Source organism: Notamacropus eugenii, chromosome 2, assembly GCF_028372415.1.
Source record: "Notamacropus eugenii isolate mMacEug1 chromosome 2, mMacEug1.pri_v2, whole genome shotgun sequence".
Lineage (NCBI taxonomy): Eukaryota > Metazoa > Chordata > Mammalia > Diprotodontia > Macropodidae > Notamacropus > Notamacropus eugenii.
This window is the reverse complement of record NC_092873.1, coordinates 263529362-263541585: the sequence shown is the minus strand read 5'-3', so window position 1 is coordinate 263541585 and position 12224 is coordinate 263529362. Positions and strand designations below refer to the sequence as shown.

Here is a 12224-nt window from a genome sequence, read left to right as displayed (position 1 = left end):
CCTGCTCCCTTTTTGGGTAGCCGAAAAGTTCCTTTCACTGACCTTTGGTGCCTGTTGGTTGAGCGATCTGTGCTGCTGCTGGAGATTCTGTCCCTGAAGCCTGCTCAGTTCTGCTCCTCTTGGTGCCAAGTGGCCAAGTCTGGGCTGTGCTGTGCTCTGTGTCTGGTGTGCAACAGACCTTTCCTGTCAGTCTTTCAGGTCACTCTGGGCTAGAAATTTCCTCCACTCCGTTGTTCTGTGGCTTCTGCTGCTCTAGAATTTGTTGAGAGTTCTTCTTTACAGGTATTTTATAGGCTATGGGATAAGAGCTAGTGTATGTGCGTCTTTCTACTCCACCATCTTGGCTGCGCCCCCCAATTCCCTGAACTCTAAAATGAGGGCATTGAACCAGGTCATTTCTAATATCCTGTCCACCTCTAAATGAATGACTCTAAGCTATGAGAAACTAAACGTATTATGTAAGATGTGTAAATAAAACATAATCTGGTTACAGATAAGTCCATTTTTTCCACAAGGTGTATAATCACATCACAGAGGGTGACTATGAATATGCTGGCATAGTTCTGAATTGTAAAGTATAACAGACTCTCCACATAGAAGGTAGAAGAGAAACATTTATTCAGACACCAAAAAGCCAAATCCATTATAGTAACCAATAAGTCAATACACATTAGCACTGCTGGGAGACCAAGGCATTCCCAAGCCCTTCCTCTCTGTCCTTCCCACAAACAAACACAAGACTAGCTATGATACTCTCCTCCACCCCTAACCGCTCACACCATTTTCCTCCCAGTTCTGCTTCACCTTTCCTGTTCCACTCATTCAGCAGGCTTCTCCCACCATATGTGACTTAGGCTTCCATGTGATTTAAGCAGATCACATAGACCTATTAATGAATGGGAAAGATCTTCCCACTTAAATTATCATTACACAAGGTCAGCAAGAAAAAAAATGGATTCTCAGCATTTCCAGGCTTCTTTCAAATCCAATGCTTTCAAGAAGTATCTTACTGCTGTCTCCAATTTGTTTTTTAAAGTATGATGTTTTCAGATTTTTTCATTAATTATACTTTGGTTTATAGTTTTTTAAAAGAAACGTGAAATTTTAAATCTAATTTTTCTTCTTGATGATTTAATTTACCCTTAAGTATCCTCTTCTCTCCTGTCACCCCCATTTCTTCTGCCCTCATCCCTCCACTTGTTTTTGAATCAGTCTTTCAACCCTAGAAGTTACCTTAAAAAATTATTTACAGCATACCCCTTAAATTTACAGATGAGAAAAACCATTTCCCAAATGAAGCAACTTATCTAAGGTCACCTTCTTAAAGAAGAACAGGATCCACAATTAGGCTTCTGGTTCTGGGTACCATAATCTCTCTACTGCAGAGTTCCTTCTTACCTTGGGACTTGCCTTTTCCCCCCACCCCTGTTCCATAACCTCCCACATCTCATTACATTTGCCCCTTTTCATGGGATAGATTTAGAGCTTAAAGTCAAGACTTCATAGGACTCCAGCTTCCCCATTTTACAGATAAAAAATTGTAGTGACTTTACCCCATGGTCATTCAGCTGATTTTCAAGTGAGATGTAAATCCAGGTTTTCTTGATGCACAAGCCTAGCTCATTGGGTACTAAGCCATATTACTGGATCTGAACCTGGATTCTTCTCCTATAAAGTAATCAGTATTTTTTCCAGTGCCTGCCAAACACAAAGTGGTATCCTCAGCACCTTCTTACGTTGCCCAGGTTTCCCTTCTGTTGCCCTGAGACAATCCAAAACAGATGCATATTTATATAATGAGAAGTTACACAGCTATATCTTCAAAACAGACCCAGTCCATTCAGTATAACATACTACTTAGGGCTTTTTTTCTTTCTTCCTTACTCATTCTATTACTGTTTTTTGTTTTTGTTTTCTTTGAAAACTGGAACAATTAACTCTTTTGTCTTATGTCCTTTTCATTCATTATTTCTTGAAATATAGCTCTGGTAAAGCAGGCTTTGACAAAGCCTATGGGGATTCAAGTGGAGCTACTTGTCTATGCCTTTAAACTCAAATCACTCTGGCTCTCACTGATTGGCCAATAATAGGGCCCAGCCCAAGCCTCACTTGCTCATTGCTTGGGTGTTGATGTCTCTGAGTGAATGTAAATAGCAAATGTTCCCTTATGACCAGAAACCCTTGAAGGCCTTCCCTTCCCAGATTGAGTCTTTTGAGAAGGCAAACTAGGCCATGTTTTACCTCAGTTCTTACCTACTCGCTAAATGGGTGTTGCCTCAAACAAACTGAGGTCTAGGAAAGATCTTAGCATAAAAAAACTATGGTCTCCCCTTGCATCCAGGGCCATTGCCAGTCACCCTGACATATGTCTTTCTAGTGGACTCCTATGACTCTGGAGGAAAGAATGAGGCTAATATCTGCACAGCTCTGCCTCACTGTAATCCAATTCACTCGCAAGTCAAGGTATCACCCTCCTGATGTCACTGATCCTCTTCAAGAATGAAGGATAAACAGCAACTTTGGGCAACCACATTAAAAGAATCATCTAGAAAATGCTTAGAAAGAAGAGGATTAACTGAATGGATACTTAAGAATTGTCTCCTTAATTATTTTTAATATTTCATGCTTTGAGGATATCATAGGATCAAAAGTTGATTTAGGCTCTCAGGCTGGATATTTAGCTTTGAAGATTCGCCTCCACCTTCCCCCATGACATCTGGTATGTGTTTGGGACACTTTGCCACCTGTCTTCATTTATTATTTTTTGGATTAAATGAGTAGTCCAGAAATTGCATAAAATGAATCATTCCACTAGAATACATAAGAGTATATTTAAGCTTCAGGGTATATTTTAAATAGAGAAATTAGAAGAAAGTACCTAAATTATTTCCTACCCCTTTTCTAGAAGACACTTCTAATTCGTAGATGGATGAGCCTTTTTTATTTTGAGAGAGAAAATTTTTATTTGAGCCTTTAACTTGGAAAATTTGTCGTAATCACTCATTCCCAGAATAGTCATTATATAAAACCAGTGTCTGGACTTGCAGAGTAAAAGGCTCTCACTTTCATTAAGGTCACTGACCTTGTATTCTCCCACCAACTCTAGTCGTCAAATCAGTTTGGTGTGACTAAAGTTCAAAGTCTAGGACAGTGAGAAGAATGTGTCTCCTGGGTTGCTCTGGGAGCAGAAGTCCACCCAGGGGTTATTTAAACAGATATATAGCTGCCGGATCATATTTTTTTACGTTTTTTTCCCCAAGGAGAAGGTTTTTGTCTCTTTATAGGAGCAACCCAGATACCTGTGTATGTAAGTCTCTGCTTTTTTTAAAGCTCTTGTATTGTCTTTGTGTCTGTGCTTTTAATAGCATGAAGTTTAGATGACCTAAGTTACCTACCATCCTCAGGACCTTGTCCCAATTTAGCCATGATTATAAGTTTGGTTTTGTTTTTAAATAAGGAATACATGAGGTTTCTGACTTTGTTTTATTAAGACAAAGCAATTACTCTGTGGAAGCTAAAACCTCTCTTGCGGAGGACAAAAAGTCAGCAGCAACCCTGAAGACTGATGATTGACTGTGGCTTTTATTAATCCTTCCATGCTCTGTTTGTTGGACACTTAGGGCTTTAATTGAGGCTAAAAGGCCTGAATCGATGGTAAACAAAAGCATGGCATTTGGACTGTGGGGCTGTGTGTATGTAAGCTTGCAGAAGAGCATTCCTCCTGGCTGTTTGGTTTTCTTGGCAGGCTGTCCAGGGTGCCAAATGTAAACAGGCAACTGGACACTTGGAGCCTAATGATTTCTGGAACTTTCTTTGAGGCTCCATATCACTTTGGAGTATGGGATTGTACTTCTCAACTTTTCTGCTACTCAATGCCTGTCTATCAAACATGGATTTTACAAATTTTAGTGAGCATTCGGAGGGTTTAAAATACTGAAGGACCTCCCTCTCCTCTGTATAGAATTACTTAACCTTATGAGTACCTCAAGTGGATCCTTGCTTCATGCCATTGAGGGTATCAGAGGATCAAAAGTTGATGTAGGCACTCAGTCAGATTGCTTAGACTCTGAAGAGTCTACCCTGCCACCTTCCCAAATCCTCTGGTATGTGGTAGAGATACTTTTTGCCGCCTGCCTTCATTTTTTATTTTTTAAAATTATATTAGTAATCTAGAAATCTAATAAAACAAATCATTCTGTTACATAAGAGCATATTTAGGGCATTATTAAAAATAGAGCAATTATAACTGCTTTTTTCCTCCCAAATAGAACTATAACTAATGTGGAGCAACTAGGAGTTTGTCCCAGGGCCCTAGCATGGAGGGTGCTTCTCCATACACAATTGTTGAGAGTCCCAGGGGGACTCTCTTATACCCTCCTTCCCCCACTGTTGTGCCCCGTGCCTGCCTCCTCCTCCTCCTCCAGTGGTGGTTGGAGGGCTTTTGGCACCTTTTCCCCAGTATTCCTGACCCATGGCTATTCTCTGGTCACACCCTTACACTTTCCAAAATGAATTTGTCCTGGTGGCAGAGTTCTGGTACACTTTTAAAAGCATAACTTTTAAGACATGGAAATCAAAATTAGAGAAAAGGTGCTTGTTAACAAATTGGTCATTTTCATTATTAAAGAAACAGTGGTCTAGAGGTAGATTGCACTGGGGGTAGATTTTGTGCTCCAGTTACCCCTCAGTAATTAACTGTGACTATAAACTTCCCAGTGCCTCAATGTTTCTGCCTACAATGTGTATTCTTGTTCTATGTGTGAAGCACTTTGAGAAAAGACATTAAATAACTTAGACAGAAATTGTTAACCTTTTTTGCTATCATGGATCCTCTTGGCAGTCTGTTGAAACCTGTGCACCTCTTAGAGTAATTTTTTGAGTATTCAATATAAAATACATAGAATTACAAAGGAAATCAATTATACCAAAGCATAGTTAGCAAAATAGAGGAAATGGCATTAATTTTTTATGGAATAAAATTGGAATAATTTTATGGAGTAAAACAAACATTTCCATAACACACTATAATAAAGATGACTGCACATGAAACTGAAATTTGCACAACTTGCCATTCTTTTCAAATATGTAATAAAACATGTAAAATATAATATAACATATAATGTATAATAAAACATAACAAAGCACATAAAATATATTAATATAAGATGTATATTATAATATAAATATAACAAAGTATATAAAATATATAATAAAGTTATCATGTACATTTTTCTTTTTTTCCTTCCCTATTCTTCCTGCCCTAGAAATGGCTACCATTAGATACAAGTATACATATATAAAATTATTCTATGCATACTTTTATTTATCAATAATACATTTTTCTGAGAAGAGACTAAAGGCTTCACTATAACTACAGAGGACTCGATGGTGAAAAATGTTAGGAACTCCTGGATTAGACGTAAATGAAAGAAGTTAGGGAAAGAAGCCTAGATTTTTGCGTTTGAACTGTATTTTAATCTGAGCTCTGTTCATTTACTACCAATGTGACTTTGGGTGAATCACTTAAGTTCACTTAAGTGGACACTCTGATTTTCTCCCCAACGAATAAAATGGTTTTAGATTAAATGATCTCTAATGCGCCTTTGAAAAAGCATTTATTAAGTGCCTGCTGTGTACCAGACCTGGGAATATAAAGAAAGGCAAAAAGTATGATCCCAGCTCTCAAGGACTCACAGCTCAGAATCTTAAAATGGAGATAGATTTCAAAAGAAGTGATAACTGGATAGAAAAAAAAATATGCTACAAGGTTGGCTACCCCCCAAAATGTCATTTAAGCTCATTTTCTTTGGCATGGAAAATGCTCTGTCCCACCTCACCCCTTGAGCTTACTCTTCCACCTCACCTATCACCGGCAAGTCAGTCAACAGTTTCACATAAACATACCAGAAAGGAGGGGTACAGATCTGGTCACACCCCTTTTAAAAGGCAGCCAACACTTGATATGGATCATCTTATTTACTAAATGCCTGCCTACATTTAAACAAAGAGGGATGGAGGGAGAGGAGAAGAAAGAAAGGGAGACAGTGATCGATCCATTGAGCATTCACTGTGCTGGAAGAGAGTACAGAATTGTCCTGGTAGGAGCATTAAATGTGAGAAAAAAGTTCATCCTAAACTGTTTTTCTTGCCAAGAGAATATAGGAAAAATAGGAGATGAATTATATTCCGTGCATAAGAGAATTCTGTGAATGCAGATGAACTCTTGTGGAGGTGTTCAATTCAGACATATTAAAAACTGCTATTTCAGTATGCTAGCTGCGTACAGAGATAAAAAATGACAGTTTCTGGCCTCAAGAGGCTTAAATTCTCAGAGGATTGGCGTTCTATATGTACAAAAGTAATAGCGTGAGATATAGAGTGGGATAGGGGCAAAGGTTGGTAGGAATATTTGAGGGAGGGAGATTATACTTTTAAGTAACAAAGGAATTGGAGAAAGCTTCCTAGAAGGGGTGATAAAGAGCTTGCATTGAAGCTTGAAGAAAAAGAAGAATTTTATATATTTTAAATTTTAGGGTTTTTTTTTTGTTAGGCTCAACTCAGCACTAAACATGTACATTGCCATATACAAAGGTCACGTATACAAAATTGTGAATCTCTGTACAGCTTTGTTTTTTTTTTTTTTTTTTGTTTTGAATTTTTTTTTTCTTTTATTTAGCTTTTAACATTCATTTTCACAAAATTTTGGGTTACAAATTTTCTCCCCTTTTAACCCCTCCCCCCCCAAACGCCAAGCATTCTAATTGCCCCTATGACCAATCTGCTCTCTCTTCTATCATCCCTCTCTGCCCTTGTCTCTGTCTTCTCTTTTGTCCTGTAGGGCCAGATAGCTTTCTATACCCCTTTACCTGTATTTCTTATTTCCTAGTGGTAAGAACATTACAGTTGATCCTAACACTTTGAGTTCCAACTTCTTTAGCTCCCTCCCTCTCCACCTCTTCCCTTTGGAAGGCAAGCAATTCAATATAGGCCAAATCTGTGTAGTTTTGCAAATGACTTCCATAATAGTTGTGTTGTATAGGACTAACTATATTTCCCTCCATCCTATCCTGTCCCCCATTACTTCTATTCTCTTTTGATCCTATCCCTCCCCATGAGTGTTGACCTCAAATTGCACTCTCCTCCCCATGCCCTCCCTTCTATCATCCCCCCCCACTCTGCTTATCCCCTTATCCTCCACTTTCCTGTATTGTAAGATAGGTTTTCATACCAAAATGAGTAGGCATTTTATTCTTTCCTTTAGTGGAATGTGGTGAGAGTAGACTTCATGTTTTTCTCTCACCTCCCCTCTTTATCCCTCCACTAATGAGTCTTTTGCTTGCCTCTTTTATGAGAGATAATTTGCCCCATTCAATTCTCCCTTTCTCCTCCCAATATCTTTCTCTCTCACTGCTTGATTTCATTTTTTTTTAAGATATGATCCCATCCTCTTCAATTCTCTCTGTGCACTCTGTCTCTATGTGTGTGTGCGTGTGTGCATGTGTGTGTGTGTAATCCCACCCAGTACCCAGATACTGAAATGTTTCAAGAGTTATAAATATTGTCTTTCCATGTAGGAATGTAAACAGTTCAACTTTAGTAAGTCCCTTATGACTTCTCTTTGCTGTTCACCTTTTCATGGTTCTCTTCATTCTTGTGTTTGGAAGTCAAATTTTCTTTTCAGCTCTGGTCTTTTCATCAAGAATGCTTGAAAGTCCTTGATTTCATTGAAAGACCATTTTTTCGCCTGAAGTATTATACTCAGTTTTGCTGGGTAGGTGATTCTTGGTTTTAGTCCTAGTTCCTTTGACTTCTGGAATATCCTATTCCATGCCCTTCGATCCCTTAATGTAGAAGCTGCTAGATCTTGTGTTATCCTGATTGTATTTCCACAATACTTGAATTGTTTCTTTCTAGCTGCTTGCAATATTTTCTCCTTGACCAGGGAACTCTGGAATTTGGCCACAATGTTCCTAGGAGTTTCTCTTTTTGGATCTCTTTCAGGTGGTGTTCTGTGGATTCCTTGAATATTTATTTTGCCCTCTGGTTCTAGAATCTCAGGGCAGTTTTCATTGATAATTTCATGAAAGATGATGTCTAGGCTCTTCTTTTGATCATGGCTTTCAGGTAGTCCCATAATTTTTAAATTGTCTCTCCTGGATCTATTTTCAAGGTCAGTTGTTTTTCCAATGAGATATTTCACATTATCTTCCATTTTTCCATTCCTCTGGCTTTGTTCTGTGATTTCTTGCTTTCTCATAAAGTCCTTAGCCTCCATCTGTGCCATTCTAATTTTGAAAGAACTATTTTCTTCAGTGAGCTTTTGAATCTCCTTTTCCATTTGGCTAATTCTGCTTTTGAAAGCATTCTTCTCCTCATTGGCTTTTTGAACCTCTTTTGCCAATTGAGTTAGGCTAGTTTTCAAGGTGTTATTTTCTTCAACATTTTTTTGGGTCTCCTTTAGCAGGGAGCTGATTTGCTGTTCATGCTTTGACTTCATGTCTCTCATTTCTCTTCCCAGCTTTTCCTCCACCTCTCTAACTTGATTTTCAAAATTCTTTTTGAGCTCTTCCATGGCCTGAGCCCATTGAGTGGGCTGGGACACAGAAGCCTTGATTTCTGTGTCTTTGCCTGATGGTAAGCATTGTTCTTCCTCATCAGAAAGGAAGGGAGGAAATGCCTGTTCACCAAGAAAGTAACCTTCTATAGTCTTATTTCTTTTCCCTTTTCTGGGCATTTTCCCAGCCAGTGACTTGACCTCTGAATATTTTGCTCACACCCACCTCACCTCCTGATCCTCCCAGCCAGAGTTTGGGGTCTGAGATTCAAATGCTGCTTCCAGCCTCAGGGCTTTGGGCGGGGGCAGGGCTGCTATTCAGTGTGAGATTAAATTCAGATGCTCAGGTGAGGGCAGGGCTGCCTCTCAGGCTCAGTTCCCTCAGGGAGTTTATGCACAGACCTTCAACAATGGATCCAGGCTCCTGCCTGCTTGGGGAGCCCTGGTCTGCCGCTGCCCCTCAGCTTCTGTCTCCCGAGGGGGCCCAAGCCATGGGGGCACCCCACTCCCCCCTCGAACCGCCAAAGGGACTCTCTCACCGACCCCCGTCACCTGTGGGTGGAGGTACTTGTGCGGCCGCTGGAGATCCCATCCCTGAAGCCCGCTCGGATCTGTTCCTCTCGGTGCCGCGGCCACTGCAGGGCTGTACTCAGCTCCCAGTCCCGGCGCCCAGTCCGCAGCACGAAGGACCTTTTACGAGAGGTTTGCAGGTCTCTCCGGAACAGAAATCTCCCTCGCTCCAATGTTCTGTGGCCTCTGGGTGCAGAATTCGCCGTGAGTTACTTCTTTGTAGTTGTTCTATGGGTTGTGGGTTTGGAGCTATGTGTATGTGCGTCTTTCTAGTACGCCATCTTGGCTCCGCCCCCCTACAGCTTTGTTTTAGCAGTATGTAATAAATTGAATAGTTTTAAAAACTTTGCTGCTTGTCTGTTTTCCTCTGCATGTCATTCTCTACATTTTTAAAAATAAATTTCAATGCTTCTTTTCATGTCCCTCCCCAACACCATAACTCAACTTCTCTCTCCCCCCTAATTATCTCCCCATTTAAAAATTCCTCAACATGCTGAGCTCTTATGAGCTTTTTCCTGACATTGTGAAGAGACCAATGGGATAATTGGGAGCTTGTCTACCTTTTCTCCCTTATTTTTGCCAAATGACCACCTAGACATATATTTCTCTAATGGCAACCTTTACTCAGTTCATCTTTGAAGATTTTTTCTTTTTTTTCCTTTTTTTTTTTTTTGTTATCCATTGTAGCCCAATCATGCCTACTGCGAACGTGTTCATTGCTCTTGGTGTAGTGTTCATTTCAGGGTCTGTAGGGTTCCTTAATTCACAGCCATAATGCAACATTGATGGAACAGTTTTGTTAAAAAGATTGGCCTTTGTTTCCGGGACCATTTCTAGGTCATTAAAGGAATTTTTCAGTTTCCTGAAGGCATCTCATCTCACTGACTGCCTCTTGTTTAATTCCGGTTCCATTCTCTGTGCCAAATGTATGTAGCAATGGACAAACTCTTAAGTTCTTCTAACAGTATTTCATATTGTTTAGGAAGTAGGCTTTCTTCAATCATTTGGTTTTTTCAGTGGGTCTAGCTTTATGGTTGCTTTTAGGGAGGATTTACAGGGTTCTGGGGCCTGATAGAATCAATATTAATGTCATCCACACACTGGAGGTCCTCACCATTCTCTCCAGTTTGGGCTCTTCAGCACCTCTCAACTATGACAGTAGGGGCCACCTTTGACAATCATACATCTCCCTGCCATATATGCCCAGCTTGAATTTGTGATCACAAGGTCATTTTTAAAAATTCATTTTAAATAAATAAAATAACAATAAAATTTTAAATCCTTTAAAGACTTTTTTTTATGTTTGGATAGGATACGTCTTGTTGAAAGAGTTATGAAGGGAGAGTTTGGTTCTAATGAAGCAAATGTTTTTTAATAATCAATACATAGTGATATCTTTTATCTTCCATATCTTTCATTCAAATGAACGATGGAAACTAGATGTGGTCTATCATGTAATATAATTTGTTAGAACCTGTCTTTGCCATAGAGATACTTTCATGAAGCGTGCCCTCAGTGCCTAGGTCATTCCTGTAAAAACTCAATGTAAATGGAAGATTAGGCATTTTGGTGATTGTTCTGAATCACCTTCCGCTCCCAAAGGGAACCATATGAAAGATTCACACTAGTTGGCATCTGGGCCCCCAGGGAGAGCCACATGGAAGTTTATAGACACTCTGGAAACTGTTATTCTTAGCATCCTCTGATCAGTTTTTTACCATTTAACTCCTCTCAATGAGAACCTCTTAGGCTGAACCTTGGAAAGGGGACCTAATCTGTCTGCTGAATGTTATGTGAAAATCTTGTGTCTATGTGGTAGAAGCAGCTTTTCAAAACCCAACATCACCTCCATGCTATGGTGAAGCATTGAAATAGGACTTGGTGGTATATCTAGTATCTTTTAAATCAATTCAGACTAGAATTAACAGACTATCATTAGACCCTATAGGAGTCCTTGTTTTTTAAGAAGGGATTTACACAGATGATATTGAGTCTTTGTAATGATAGGCATCTGAAGTTTCTCAGTAAACTTTACATTTGCCAAATGACCCATAATGTAACCATTTTTAGTATAGCCTTAATGAGCAAATAATTCACCATCTTGATCTCAGCTTAAAAGACGAGACACCTCTGGTACAAAGTGAAAAACGGACTAACTCATCCTTATCACAACAGATGAATTTTCAATTTTTGAATTTCTTTGAAAAATTCTGAAGTGTTATTTTTCACTTTCTCTACAACTTTTAGTTAAAAAGTGGCTTTCTAAACTGTCTACTAATTTATTTTTTTTCAATGAACAAAAATCGATTTTTGTTCCTTTCCCCAATCTTGTGCACAAAATGGAGGGAGGGAGTGGGAACAAAACTCTTGTGATAAAATAGCAGAGTCTAGCTAAATAAATTCTTGATATTGGTCACTTCCAAAAGATATATTTTATTCAGCACTCCAGGTCCATCTGGAGTGGCTAGCATGCTTCATCATTAATGCTTTGGAATTGTTATTGGTCATTGTGTGAACCAAAGATTTTAAGTTTCTCCAAATCTAGATTTTAATTTTTATCATAGTACTTGGCAAAAATCTACAGTGTTCACTATTTTTTTTCCAGGCAGATTTGCTTTAGAATAGTCACAAATGTTCCTGTGTATGGTACTAAATGTTTAATTAACAATTCCATAGCATCAGGTATTGTGGGTCCTTTGCCTTCCTAGAAAAGGGAACTTTTGGGGGCTGAGTCTCTGGATGCACCCAGTGCTCTATAGTCTGGGATCCATTGTGATAGGAGAGAGATTACTGTCCTTTACTTTCTTCCTTGCTGACCTGGTCCAGTCTTAAGAAAGGGATCAAAACTATTTAAATATAGAAGGAAGAAAAGAGAAAATGAGTAAAGGATGAGCTAGTAAAGGTAAAGTCTAACTTGGCCACTTTTAAGAAAGGAGATTGCTTTGGCTACATTTACATTCTAGGTGTTCTAAAGCAAAATTTGTCAAATTTTGGAAGGAAAGCTGGGAAGTGAATTTCATAAGAATTGGTAAACGAGAGAAGATCCCTTCCCTTTAAGGAAAAAAAAGGGAAAAAGCTTCCTTGAAATGGATGGGAAACC

General features: G+C 39.1%; 1 protein-coding gene across 8 annotated transcripts in view; it reads left to right on the top strand.

Annotated features, from left to right (window-relative positions):
- Positions 1 to 12224, top strand: part of FRMD1 (FERM domain containing 1) — a 102161-nt gene that overhangs the window by 35946 nt on the left and 53991 nt on the right. The window contains exon 1 of one of the 8 annotated variants that reach the window (XM_072643920.1): positions 2190 to 3303. The exons of 6 other annotated variants lie outside the window; for them this stretch is intronic. The gene's annotated coding sequence lies outside the window, so the exon portion shown is untranslated. Of the gene's footprint in view, positions 1 to 2189; positions 3308 to 12224 lie in introns of those variants that run through there. One more of the 8 variants, XM_072643918.1, reaches the window with a different exon arrangement.